General features: G+C 35.6%; 1 non-coding gene across 1 annotated transcript; it reads left to right on the top strand.

The window, feature by feature from the left end:
- The first annotated feature begins 4,424 nt into the window (after window positions 1–4,424).
- Window positions 4,425–4,527, top strand: LOC114005210 (U6 spliceosomal RNA). Its single transcript, XR_003547088.1, has one exon. It is a non-coding gene; the product is annotated as a U6 spliceosomal RNA (small nuclear RNA).
- The last annotated feature ends 9,507 nt before the right edge of the window (window positions 4,528–14,034 follow it).

Below are 14,034 nucleotides of genomic sequence, written 5' to 3'. Positions count from 1 at the left end.
CTAACTGCTGGTTCCCGGGATGGGGTATTTTTTAAACTGATATGATTTTGGTTTAAAAGTTAAACCTGTTTTATTTAAAAAGATGAACCTGAATCAGCAAGTGGCATGTTGGTTAAGGTGGCTGGAACCCAGATGGCCTATCATGAAGTTTGAGTCCCAGATGTCCCAGATGTGGAGGCTTGAAGAACATACCAGGCCTGTGTTAAGTACATGTCCAAAATCTTGTAAAGAACATTACCCAAGAGGTTTTATTTTATTTTTTTTTTTTCAATTTCCTTCTCTCTGTCTCTCTGTTTCCTATTTCAGTGAGCAAACATGCTTTCTGGCAAAACTGAAAAAAGGAAGTAAAAAGATGAACTGAGGATGCTGGATGGTGGTGTGGTAGCAAGCCAAAGCTCTGTTAAGACTGACCCACATGGGAAGTTTCTGGATTTTTATCCCATGATCTCCCCGCACATGCCAAGTCCTGGTGTCCATGATTCAGGCAGATGAAGACTGGGGGTGGCAGATGGATTGCAGGTGTCAGGACCTTGTGGGGGTGTTGCCTCGCTGTCTTTCTATATTTTTCTCTATCTCTGTCATTTATGGAAAAAATACAAATGAACTTTGAAGAGAAGTCACTTTTCAAAGACATTATTTTACAAAGCATCTGATGTAAAACTTCCTGAGACAAATATATTAAGGCACTGTACTACATTCAACACAGAATATTAAAGTGATTTTTTAAGTTACATATTTGGCTCGGATTTTACTTCTATAGAATATAATTAGAAGTGTGAGGTCAAATGCCTAGCAGAATTTTTTCAATGATATTTATAGACTTTTGAACTGGAGGTGATTCCCAGGATATCAGAAATCCAGAAATATGCTGTTACACAGATTTTGTTTTTATTTATAATTGCTTGGCACTATGATTATATTTGTTTTTAGACTAAAATATGTGAGAGTTATATTGAAATTAAATAACTTTAAGAAAAAAATCTATACGACTATAAATGATAAAACTGTTTACTTGATTGAAGAGAAAAGCAAATGAGTAATATATGATTCCTTATTTTTCTCACTATTGGATTATAACAAAGAGAGTTGTTTTTTTTATAGTGACCATAATCATGTTATTTATCCATGAGTTGAAAAAAAGTAGTATTTTCTACAGTCACATTCATCTTTTTTTTTTTTTCTTTTTGAAGAGCATACTAATGTTCATAGACAGTATAGCCTTCACACTAAAAAGCAGTTCTTGGTAACTTTCAGTTATGATTCTTTCAAGTAGTAAATACATGAAGTTATTCTTCCTTTCTGTTTTCTGTTGGAAATTATCATTTAAAGGATAGTTTCATTGTTTTTTTAAATGTTATATTATTTTCTAAATAATTCTTTTCATGAAAATGTGTTTAAAGTTTGTTCTTTTATTTTTCATGATGTTTAGTCTTTGCAAAAAAAAAAAAAAAAAAAAAAAAAACTCGTATAGATTACTACCACATGAGACAAAAATTAGGGAATGAATACAGGGAAAAGTGAAATACGCTTTCACCCACATAAGAGTTGTAAATCAGCTAGCTCACCTTTACACTATTTCTACAAGAAATCTTATTAGAAAATGACATTGCTTAGTTGAAATTTACAAGTACTTGATAGGATTATTCATTTCTAACTTTTAGTATTCCCGGGAGTCACAATAATCCTATAATCACTACGATGGTCAGCATAACGTAGAAATTCCTTATAGCAGGTCCTATTGGGACTGGACTAGTGGGCTAGTCCTGCTCCCCCAATTTCACCCTCAAGCTGCATGGGCTGGGTGATGGCAAGTGAGTAAGGCTGCACCTGTGCTCATAGCTGCTCCCCATGGCTCGTGTTGCCACCTGGGCTCAGCCTCCTATCAGCTCAGCTCAGCATTGGATTCTCATGGGAGCATGAGCCCTATTGTGTGATTATTTCATTTTATATAACAATGTGAGAGTGGTGGGAATAGGCCACGTGGTGCATATGGTATGTTTGGGTCATCCTGGGTCCAATTTCCATCCCCTCATCCATGGACAGATCGTCCTTCACAAGGCCAGTCTATAGTTCCAAGAAGGTTGGGGACTGCTGCCTATGGAGCACATAGATTTTTACTAAAAACAGTTCAGATTTGTCTGTAAATTTGTCATCTATGCAGCATTATTTAAATTATATTTAAAATTAGTAAATGATTTTTAAAATTAGTAATACATGGAAACCAAGTTTTAGGACAAGAGTCATTTAATAGTGAAACAAAAATAATGATTAAACAAATAAAATTTAGAAACCTAAAACATATTGTCCTTGAATTATTTTTGTTTCTTAAAGTACAGACGATTAATATGAGAAAGAATCAACACTGAAATTGATAGACCCTGAGGCATTACTGAAAAAGGCTTCCAGATTTCAGCTAAGATTAATGTCTTCAAAGTGAGAATGTATTTAAGTTGTCTCACTTCTCTTATTAACATTTCAGTCAAAAGAAGAATATAAGAATATAACTTGTATTTATTTTCATCTATGGTGATATTTTTAAATGACTGAAAAGGAATATTTTGACTTCTAAAGCCCTATCATTTCTTGGCAGCAGTATTGAATGTGAGCGGCTATTTCGAGGAATCTGAAAGAAATACAACATTGACAAATCTAAATTTGGGTATTTATTACAACTTTTGGTGGATAGGTTTGGTAATAATAATCTGGAGTTGAGTGATTGCTATGCTAGATAAAATTCATTGAAGTATTGTAATAATAATTTTATATTATTTTTTAATAGGAACAAAGAAGTTCATGAGCAGTTCTAGCTATACATTAATATCAATTTTCGTTTTACTTATTAACAAGAAATTTTGAAAGTAAATGTATTATTTGAAGTACAGGATAGATATGTGCTTGCCTCTTCAAGGCTGTGTGTGTGTGTGTGTGTGTGTGTGTGTGTGTGTATGAATGCTTGTGTATGTCCCTATATCACATGTATTATATGAAACTAGGAACATCATAATTTGGTAGATATAAGATCTCAGCAACACAGAACTGGGATTCCAAGGGACTTTGACATATATCAGGTTATTGGGAAAGTCGTGACACATTTTTGCATAGAAAACCAGAAAAATATGTCATGACTTTCTTGATGACCTAATAGATAAACCATGTAGTATACTAAAGTAAAAGCAGCAGTGAGGCCATGAAGTTGGATAAATAGTGTACAACACAGAGTGCTCCATTTTTAAATCTAAAAATTCTAAAATGTTGGACAAAAAAAGCAAATGCTTGTATAGACATTTGAAGTTTGAGAAGGATGAGAATACCAGGTGAGAAATCACAGGGGTTTTAGGAACATAGACTAATCATGAATATTGTATCAGTGAGAGAATAAAGGTCACACAAGCATCAAAAATAAAGATGAAGCAAATTGAATGTATGCAGGCATATATACCCAGATGCATACGTATACATATACCTACATGTAAACACGTCCATTTATATACACACATATATTACTACATTAAAAAGTACTGAGCTAATAAATAAATAAAAAATAGTGAAGTAACCAGCAGTCATAAAGTGGTACATAGTAGGTGCTCAATAAGTCTTTTCTTTATTTTAGAGGTTTTTGCTATAGGGCACATGTGTTCTCAGGAGAGAGAGAAAGAGACAGAGACAGTGAGAAGGAAAGTGAGAAATCTCTCCCCCCAGGGGGATGACCAGACCGAAATCCCTTCTCCTCCATTCTCCTCCTGGGATCTTGGGCATGCTCACACACACACACACACACACACACACACACACACACAGTCTAGTTTCAAACAACCGGTCTGGGACTTCACCATGATTAGCCATGTGGAGGTCCAGATATAGCCACTACGAAATCTGCTGGCCTTATTCAATAATCTTGATCCCTCAAATTTGCCACTCTATCCCCTTATAATATTTTGAAACTCTAATGTCCAATATTACTGGCTTTCTTTGTTAGGTAGAATAATGACCTGTCAAACATCCTGGTCCCCGGGACCTGTGAACAGGTTATTCTAAGCAAAGATGTGAAGTTACAGATGGAATCAAGAAACCCTGATTTATGGGATTATCTTTTATTATCTTGGTGAACCCAAATATAATTACAAGTGTCCTTAAAGTGGAAAAGTAAGGAAAAAAGAAAAAATCAGTGTCACATTGATATGATATGAAACTGTCTTCATTTCAAGCAGAACATTGCTGCCTTTGAGGATGCAAAAGATTTGCAATTCGAGGAATGTGAAGAGCCTCTGGAAGCTGAAAAGTTCAAGAAACATTCTACTCTTGAGTTCTAGGAGGAAATGTAACCAGGAGACACCTTGATTTCCGCCCAGAGAGATTCATTTAAAATCTATGGTCTCCGGAACTCTAAAAAGATACATCTTATTAGCCTGAAGAACAAATTTGTGGTGCTCTTGTTGACAGCACATATACTAAAATTAGAATGAAACAGAGATTACCATGCCCCTGAACAAGAATGGCATGCAAATATGTGAAGTGTTCTGTATTTTTAATGTATATAATAATGTTTGACTTGACTAATATTCACTATATTCATGTTGGGAAAAATCATGTTGTACACTGTAAAGATGTGGAGTGATTAAATGTAAACTTAAAAAGCAAATTTGTTATACCAGCAACACAAAATGAATGCAATAACCACACAGTCATTCCCATCTCACCTTTTTCAGAATGTAAAAATTAAAAAAATATATATTTGGTATTCCATGAACTCTTAGTGCTAACATAGAAGTATGTGATCCATTTCTAATGAATGAATCTTAATAAATTAAATTAGAATAACAAACCTTGGAAAAGATATATCTTTCTTAAGGTAAGAGATATATAAAAGAGAACCAATCATTTTAGTTGAATATGGTCCTGTGTACACGTAATATCTGGAACTATGAAAACTGAGGATACAGGAACAGCATTAAACATCTCTACTTATGGACTTCTTATTATAAGGGATAATTGTATTTTCTTTCCTCTTAGGTCATTATGGCTTGAATACAATGCTTCTGGACACTAAAATCAATCCAAGGGACAAATTACCAGATACTTTATTGGCAATCAGAATGTCTTGTGATTTCATTTACTCAGAAAACCTACCTTAAAATACTTCAAAAAATTAATAATGTTTGTCTGCCATTTTTTTTATCTCAATGAGTCTCTGCTGAACACAGATTTTCATGAGAGGTCACATTTTTATTATTTTGTCTTTAAACTTTGCAAAAGGGCTGTAAAATTCTTTGGATCATGGTTCATGATTTCAATATTTTTGAGGAATTAGAATATTTGCTAGTGTCCTATGTGAAGTTCTACACTCATGATTCTTCAAAGTTTTATGTCTTTAAATAGATAATTCATAAATTTATCTCCCACAATATTATTTGATGAGCCAAGGAATCTGAACTAAATTGGAGTCAATAACCACGTTGTTAAATATTTTTAACCATTAAGGGTTTCAAACAAGAAGTCGACAAGAATATATGATGAGAATTTTGATAAAAACCCATATTCAAATTTATGAGTGTTGTACGTTTTTCACTGGAGGATTTTATTTTAAGCATCATTTTCTGACAGGTTTAGCTGTTTTCTATGAGTTTAAGGAAGAAATTATCATCTTTGTAGAGAATTCCAGCTTACTTCCTTAGAGGAACTGACAGTGGAATTAATCAAAGTCTGTTGCAACAACAACAAAAAAATCCCAATTACACCATTCCAGATGAAATCAGAAATGATGCATACTAGAAACTGCCACTTTAAACGTGATTCTTTGTACTGCCAAGTTTATTCTTGGAATTACTGCAGCACGCAAGCCAAACTATCTTATTGTGAGATAATATAGGCATCAGTCTCCAAATCTAGTTACATTCCGCCGACAGGTAGTTATTTAGGGAGACCATCTACAGGGAGTGATTGGAGTCCCATCTGTTTAAGGACCTGCTGCCAGAGATGGCAAAAGATAGGGAAGATCCATCATTCTAAGTGGGGGATCAATGGCTGAGAGCATACTGTGAGAAAGTAAGTCAAGAGCATGTTATTGCTTATTGGTGAAAATCAGAATGACATTGACCCTCTCTAAATCATGTATTATTGGATTTAGGGACACTGTTTTAGCTGTGAGTGATCCATGAAACTTGTTAAAGTCATTCAAACAGCAGTTGGACAAGGTACTTCAAGTCAGTACCTATCATTAAAAAGAATCAAAGTATGTCCATTCAATCACTCTTCAGAGGAAAAGAAAAAATGTCAATGTTGTGTGACTCTCAGATCTCTCTTCTAGTATCTTTTAAGGTGAAACACACAAGTGAGCATTTGATACTCAAACACAATTTTCTCCCTTCAAGCAGATGGGTTGTCTACTTGCACAGGGTACATGTAGCTCAATCAGTCAGGCAATCAAGGACTATTAAGTCAGAAGGGGATCCAAGATATACTTAGTAAATTCTTTGCAAATTAATTGTGACCTAAAGCAGCTAAGTGACTATCTCCATGTCTAAACAATCACAACAACAACAAAAGACTGTTGGAGGACTGAGATATAAACCAGAACCAAATTTCCTTTACTATTTCATCATCTTTCTATAATATGATCTCAATTAGTCACTTCTCAACTGATTTATGTTTGAGGAGATATAATCATTATGTATCAGACAATAAAAGTAATACAACATAATTTACCTGTTATGACCTGATGGAAATGGTACCAGATAGTAATTCCTCATTCTTGCTATACTGCATAAGCCTGAAGAGTAAAAATTGAAGTTTTCAGAATCTAGCAATAATAATCTTTATGTTATTAAAGTTCAAACAACTAGATTAACTCATACATGTTTTGAAAGTTTATAGTATAGTCAATATTGCAATTTTTCAAGAATATCATAGAAACATTTGGTTTTTCTTTGGTCGCATTATGCACGTCCCTGGTTACTGAGATGCAGGCACCAATTCTGTGGATCTAATAAGTACAGGCGTAGTTTGAAGTTACTAGATGTGGAAATAACTTTTTCATGTCCAGGTTACAGCTAACGTATTCCTGTGATCAAGATGCAGTAGCTTCCTGTCTCCTCTTGATTATGGTATAGCTAGTCAATTCTCCAGGCTTCTGGTTTAATGGTCTTTTTCTATACAGCATTTCTGGGTGCTCAGTCAATGGAAAATATGTTCTTACCTTCTAGGAATTTATTGAGCACATATTTTTTTCCTTTATTAAATTCATTTATCTCTATTTGCAATAGTCAGTATATACCTGTTACCTGTAACTGAACCCTAATACAAAATTGTTTGGGATAGCATATATTGACTGAAATATTCAGATGGAAAAGATATGAATTAAGACTTGAATAGTATAAGATGACTTCAAAAGGAAATAGTTCTAAAGTTATATTTAATAACATCTAAGATTTGACCACCCAAAGGATGACAAAATGCCAATTCATATGTGAGAAGCAACTTCAATTTATAACAGCAACTTTTCATACACCTAATTTTCAACTCTGTTCCCAAAGCCCACCATACAGCCTGTATGTAAATGCAGTGGGTTTGAATCGCTGAAGAGAAAGGCTTGAATACAGCAGAAACTGGAAGAAATATTATACATATAGTTGAGTTAATGGGGAAATTAAATTGAGAAGGCCTCACAAAAATGGAAGCTATTGAAGGAAATTGTCTTTGAAGGGTTTTGAAAAGGGAGTGACATGATAAAAATGATGTTTGAAGCACAACATGGGCAGTAATATAAAAGGCAGTAGAGGAGCTGTGCTAGAGAAATATTAAGATTAATGATGCTGGAAAAGGAGGCATAAATACAAGAACAGGTCTTTTAGGGAGGAGTAGTTCTATAGCATCAGAATTTGTTTTAGTGAGCAGTTGGCTTTGGAAGATAAACATTAATATGGATTTTAATATAAGAGTATAATTGAGATGAGGCCATAGGTATAAGTAAAGATTTGTATAAGCTAGAAAGAGGGCACTTGTGTGCTGTATGATACAAGAGTTTTCAGGAAATGAGAGACATTATGTTCTGCAGCCTGTGGGCTGTAGTGTTGTAGAAAGCTTTAGTAATTAGAATCTGGTGAAATAGGATACTTGAAGAGTTATTTGGGAAGTTCACTAGGAAAATGACAAAGGTCATGGGCTAGAATAAAGCCTGGCATTATAAATATTATCCAGATCAATTCTATCCCTGGAATTTTGCAGCCCAGACGTGGTACTTGAGGAAATAAATTTGTATACTCTTTTACAAAATGTGTGTAAACATAGTAACCCTAGATAATCTGAAAAATAAATACATTTTAATAAATACTGATGGAAATATTTCTAAGTCAACTTCAGTTTTAATATGAATGGAAATCACTTGTAAGAATTCCATATAAATGATTTTTACTTATTTAAAAATTTATTAAAGTATATTTATTTCTTAAATTAGAAATAGAGAGAGAGAGATACAACACCCCTGAAGGGTCTAGATGCTATGCTTCAGCCAACACAGGTCACAGGTGCATATATGCCCAACAGTCAGATAATTCTCCTGGATATGAACTGGCAACCTTCCCATGTGGGTATACCTCACAGAAAATTGCATTTTACCACTGCATCGCCAACTGAGTTTTCAAGTTTCAAGATGCAATAAAATCTTCTGTAAGGAAGGAAAATTAGTATTCTGAAGAGCCATTTGCTCCATTATGAGAAGGGACAGAATACAGTATGAGAAGGGACAGAATACACCCTCTAATAGGAAGACTCATCTGCCCCAACCCCATCTAGTTAGCCTTGTATTTGAGACACATTTTGGGAACACACATTTCTTTCTCAGGCTAAGGAGTTATCTCACCCCAGCTAACCTCTGTTTACCTGAGGTGTGAAAACTCATGGGCCTAAAGAGTTCTGTGCTTGGTCATACAGGAGACTTTCCTTCTCAGTCCCTGCTGGAAATAATCCTATGGGAGAACTCTCTGTGCTAGTTCCTGCTGGTGCCCCATTGTCAACAGAGGGAGCTGCAATCTGTATTTGAGGAGTGAAAGGGAGCAGAGTTGAATCAAAAGGAAACACTAAGCAAAGGACTTTTGCAGGAGACAGTATCAGACTCACTCTGTGAGGACAGAGAATTATGCTATTCCTGGTCCTGTAGGTGATACAACTTTCCATCCGTATTTTAAACTACACTTCATTTGAAAGATAGAAACTACTCTGTCTTCTTCCTTCTCATCGATGTCCTCCAGTTTGGTAGTGACAAAGTCTTCCTGAAGCACAATTTTTATTCTTGCAGAAATATTTTCAGACAATTTAGAAGCTATCAAGAAGGTGGAAATCTATGCCAAAGAGATAGCAGCCTGGAAGGTGGCAGTCTGTCTTTGATAGATTTTAAGACAGTGACATGAGCTGAGCCTGAGAACCTTTGGTCAGAACTGCTGATTAACGCTGCATCAGGTTTCCATCTCTGCAGAAGAAAAGGATATATTTACCTCACTGTTAACTACTACCCTGTGGGCTATTCCTTGGATGACCTGGAGAATAAACTGGAGAATTAGGGAAGAAGATAAAAGACAGTAAGTTATGGTGGTGTGGCTTCAATGCATGGAGTTGGGACTCATCTGCTCAGAAATGTCAGGAAAAGTCACTGACTCAGAATTTCTCTCTCACATGCATCCCTGGGCCTGTTGTAGGTGAGTCATAGGATAAGATCTGCTCAAAATAAGTCTGGTGCCTGAGCATCAGGACTACCTGAGCAGTGATAACCTGAGACTGACAATTAGACATAGTGATACAAGGTTGTGCCAAGCTCCATTTCAATCAGAGACCTGAGGAGCCAAAGGCTAGTTGTGAGCACCATGATCTTAACATGATCTTATTCTTCCCATGCCAAGAATTTAAGACTTGCACATAACACAAGTTGATTGGCATAGGAGAAGAACAAAGAGAGATAGACGTTACTCCTGTCTTGTTAACCTACTTTTCAGTTAAGTCAGTAAAGATCATGTATGTTAAATAGTTCAACATTTGTTTAATAAATTAATAAAGTTGAGGGTTTCTTTGTTTACTTGTTTTTTAGGGTTTTTTTGCCTTAGGGTGCATGCACTTGCTAGAGAAAAACAGACAGTGAGAAGGAAAGTGAGAGCTCTCCACCCACTCTGAGGAAGATGACCATGATGCAATCCTTTCTTCTCCATTCAAGACGCAAACCGTAGTCAACCATATAGGATTCCTGTGCCGTAGCTGCCTGCTAACCTGTTTTTGTTTTTTTATTTAATTCATTTATTTTTATTTTCTATTGCATGTGTGTGCTTTCCAGAGAACAAAAAAAGAGAGGGAGGTGGAGAGAGAGAGAGAGAGAGAAAGAAAGAAAGTGAACAAAGCACTCCTAGTGGGGCATGGTCATGCTGCAATCCCTTCTCCATTTTCCCATCTTGTTGAAATTTTGCCCATGCATATATAAGGGCCCAGCACATTTTTTCAAGCCACTGAGGCTAATGTTTTTGGTTTTTCAAGTAGGATGTTTGTCCTTCTGCCTTGAATCCCAGCTGAGACTATATACACATACCAACACAACTAATTTCTGACTTTTTTTTTTTTTCCGTGGAGATTTTAGATAGGGCCTCTATATTTCCCAGGACAGCCTCAAACTCATGATCCTCTTGATTCAATGTCCTCAAGTCTCTAAGATTACAGGTCCTTGTTGCCATGTTCAGCCTCTAGATTGGACCTGGAATTGAACCCTGGATTTATATGTGGTCCCAATTTTTGGAGCACAGTGACATAGCAATGTGTCACACTGGGACTGGGTCAAAGAGCTGAGTTTTGAACCCGTTTAGAAATAATGCCTGCAGGTCAGGTACTAAACTAATATAAACAAAACTGATTCATGTCCTCATAAAGTTTATAATCTAATGGAGCAGACAAATAATACAGAAGAAAAAAATTACTGAGAGTCTATTGTATCAGCAGATGAGTATGCTACAATAATGTAAGATGAACCTATTGTGGATCTAGTGATTGGCACTCAACATCTAGTTCTGTCTCCCTCTGCTTTGCTCTCTGCTTTACAATGGCAAGAAAATTTGCAGTAGAAGTTGGAGTCAGGTAGAAGTCTATGACTTAGAAGATCCAAGATGATATGTTAAAAATAAAAGAAAAACTTTTGGGCTTAGTGCTTCCATAAAACATTGTTGTAATTGACTTCTTTATTCCAACTGCAGTCTAGTCACTTGCTTTGTAGGAGTCGAAGGGTTGTGACTGTTAATTAGTGAAACTCATTAATGCTTGAATTCTATGCCCTTTTCTTTCTTTCAAGAGAAACTTTATTCAGTTCATTCACGAAACATTGGCACAATAAATTTCACTTACAAATTCAGATAAAAGCTTCAAGGTATAAAATTGTACATACTGGGGACCAGATGGCATAATGGTTATTTACTGGACTCCCATGTAGCCAACTGTGGTTCCAATCCCAGACCCGGTGGCTTAAACTCATGCCGGGCATGTGTGTGTGTATGTGTGCCCAAGATCCTGAGATGAGAATGGAGGAGAAAGGATTGCTGTGTGGCCATCCCCCCTGGGGGATGATTTCTCGCTTTCTGTCTCTCTATCTCTTTCTGTCATGTAGGAGAGTTCACACACCCTATCGCAAAAACCTCTCCAAAGAAGAAAAAGAATAAATATAAAATAAAATTGCATATACCAAAAATACAAATGAGATTTATAACAATAACTTACAGATACAAACTAATAATAAACTACATTTTCATGAAAGACTAAACATTTTTCACACTATTCAGTCCTTTTCTTTAGACAAAGTGCTCTTTAGATAACAGACAAATTAACAGATTCATGCTAGAGTGAACTATTTCCAGACAGTACAAAAGAAATCTTCAATGTTTCTCTTGTAAACAGAAGTTTATCATTTATAGTCTTTAAAAAATTGTGCTCTTGAACTTTCATAATTTGATAAAGTGTTCATGAAATAATCTGCAGACTAGACCATATTTCTATGATCTTGAGTTTGGTAATTCCAGAAATGACCTGATTCCCCATCTTCCTGATAATGGCAGTGGAACGACTGCCTGGCTAAGCAGCTCCCTGCACTTGTTTGGTAGTCATTGCTGGTGACCTCAGTGCCTACGCCCTGTAACTGAGGCCTAATTGATAAAGGGTTTTTATTAGGAAAAGCATTTCTGAAGAAATAACTCTCATGTTAACTGAAGAACAAAATGGAATTGACTAGGTGATGACTGAAGGCAGAAGGAACAGCACAGACAAAATCCTTATACTGGAAAGGAAAAGTTTTCTAAAATATTGAAGATAAGTCAAAGTGACTAGATTGTATGTGTGGTGGGAGAGGATGGTGGGGAGGGGAGGTTCCTTCAAGATGGATAATGCTAGAGATGGAGTTAGAATGTTTATCATACAGAAACACTTAGATTTCCAAAAGTGTAAGAAGTGATAGAAGATAGTAAAGAAGAGTAATACACACTTTAAAAAATTGATCTCTCTAGTCGTTTTTAAAGAATAGTCTAAGAAAGAGCAGAAGAAGATGCAAAGAATGCAATTGGAAAACTATTGCAATAGATTAGGCAAAATTTGATGCCAACATATAAGAGGATGATCATATTGAAGAGGTAAGTTAGCAGATTTAAATATAGTTTAAGTCATGGAACTTAGTAGATAAGTGGCGGAACAAAAAGGTGGGGATTTTTTTTTTCTGCCTTTCCCCTCCCTCTACACCCAAGTCTTAGCGGTTAATAAACCAGGAGAAATACCAGACTGGATCAAGTCAGCTAAAAAAGAGAAGACATCACTTTTCCCAACAAGCAATTCTTTAACTCCAGACTAAGACTCTGTTCTCTTAGTATTTGGTATTCTCCGTTCAGACCACTGTGTAACTAGCTACACGCTTCCTGGAGGTAGAGCATGATTTCAGAATGAAGTAGGGAACTCTCCTGTCCAAAGCTTAGTACATTCTCTACATTATCTTTTTCTAGAAACCATCTTTTATTTCTATTAATTATTATGTTAAAAATGTTTTTAGAATTATGTATTTAATTTTTTTATTTATAATTTTTCCTATAGGACATGTGTGCTCGCCAGAGAGAGACAGAGAAAGAGAGAGAGAGAGAAAGTGAGAAAGCAAGGTCCAGATCAGGGATTGAACCACAGTTGGCCATATGGGAGTCTAGTACCTTTACCACTGTGCCATTTGCTGGCCCCTGCTAATTATTCTTAAATGTGCATTACCTATCTATTACCTTTATATCATAATAAAGATTCATAACCTATAGCGGGCTATGTAGGTACAGATACTGATGAAACAATTTTCAACATTTTTTATTAATTGGGAATAAAAATGATTGTTAAATCTGAGTCTTAATTGTCAAACGTGTGTTGAAATGCATATAAAAATGCCTCCAATTAAAATTTTAACTTATAATATTATTTTAATGTAGATGCATTGTCATCTGTCCTGAGAAGAAAAACAAGCTTGTTTTTGAACTATCAGTCCCTTTAATTCAGTTTAGATCCCATTACTAATATCTTCATTGTAAAGAAGTTTCAGCAGTGATAACTCGCTCTTTCCTAAAGTGCTCTTCTTTTGTCACAGATTATTTTTGGTAAAGTCAGCACGTTATTATCCTTCTTGTCATGATCACTGGGTCTCACACACACATGATCACAAGACAGGATGTATGTAGAAAGCAATGTGAGCTATCTCACGATCGCAGGTCTCCAGGGAATAAAAATGTATTCCAACGTCAGAGCCAAATTTAAATAAGTACTGTAAAATTATAATACTGAGTACAAACCGTTTACCTGGCCTCTTCCCATTCAACGCAGCAAATAGGACCACTGCAGAGATTGTGAAATAATGTCAAGAGCTTTGGACAGAATGTCGAAAGACTAATCTCTAGCTCTTTCACTAACTGTTATTTAAGCAATTTCTCTAGTATCTGTGGACCTCAATTTCTTCATTTGTAAAATGAAGGACTAAAGCCCGATGGTGACCAACACTAATATATTTAA

This window comes from Tupaia chinensis, unplaced genomic scaffold, assembly GCF_000334495.1.
Source record: "Tupaia chinensis unplaced genomic scaffold, TupChi_1.0 Scaffold000009_1, whole genome shotgun sequence".
Classification (NCBI taxonomy): Eukaryota; Metazoa; Chordata; class Mammalia; order Scandentia; family Tupaiidae; genus Tupaia; species Tupaia belangeri.
The sequence above is the reverse complement of the archived record's forward strand: the minus strand, read 5'-3'. Positions and strand labels throughout refer to the sequence as shown.